The sequence below is a fragment of the Arachis ipaensis genome, chromosome B02 (genome assembly GCF_000816755.2).
Source record: "Arachis ipaensis cultivar K30076 chromosome B02, Araip1.1, whole genome shotgun sequence".
In the NCBI taxonomy this organism is placed as follows: Eukaryota; Viridiplantae; Streptophyta; class Magnoliopsida; order Fabales; family Fabaceae; genus Arachis; species Arachis ipaensis.
The window spans coordinates 9,610,322-9,611,091 of NC_029786.2; positions in this window are offsets into that span (position 1 = coordinate 9,610,322).

A 770-nucleotide genomic window follows, 5' to 3' on the forward strand; every position below is an offset into this window, starting at 1 on the left:
GTATTCAGCTATAGTCATGGACCCTTGCTTCAGCTGTAAGAACTCCAACTCTCTGGCCTCCTTTATTGACTCAAAAAAGTACTTCTTGTAGAAAGCTTCCCCGAATAACGCCCAAGTAATGCTCACGTTCTGTTGGTGTAGTAGTCAGCGCTCTCCTCGCCACCATTACTGAGCTTCTCCCACTAGTTGGTAAGCCGCATGCTCTACGAACTGGTCATACGGTACATGTTGAGTTAGCAATGCACGCTCCACGGCTTGGAACCAGTTGTTTGCTTTAGTATGGTTTGTCGAACCAGTGAAAACCGGTGGTTCAGCTTTTTGAAAAGCAGCTAGAGTTCTCGGAACACCTCTCAAGTTGCCCTCAGCACCCTCTCCATTTTTGTTTCCGCTTCCAGCCGATTGAGCTAACCTCTACACAGCTTGCAGAGTCGCAGCAGCATTCGCTTCCATGGTGTTCGCCAGATTCGTCATCGCCGCCATGAACTCGGCATGGTTATTAGCTGGCTGCTCATTCCTACTTTCTCGTGTACGTGCTCGACCTCGTCCGTGAGTGACCATTGGATTTCCTATCTACACCAAATAGTCGATATCAAGGTGATCAGTCTGAATATCAAAAGCTTAGTGTTTCAATTATCCCCAAACAGGTACTCACAAACAAGCATGCCATGAAATATCAAGTAGATAATCTAAATAGCATGAAAGAAAATGACCCAGAGTATGCAATGAAGCACAATCGGTCCATTTCTCAGGCTCACGAGGACGAACCGCTC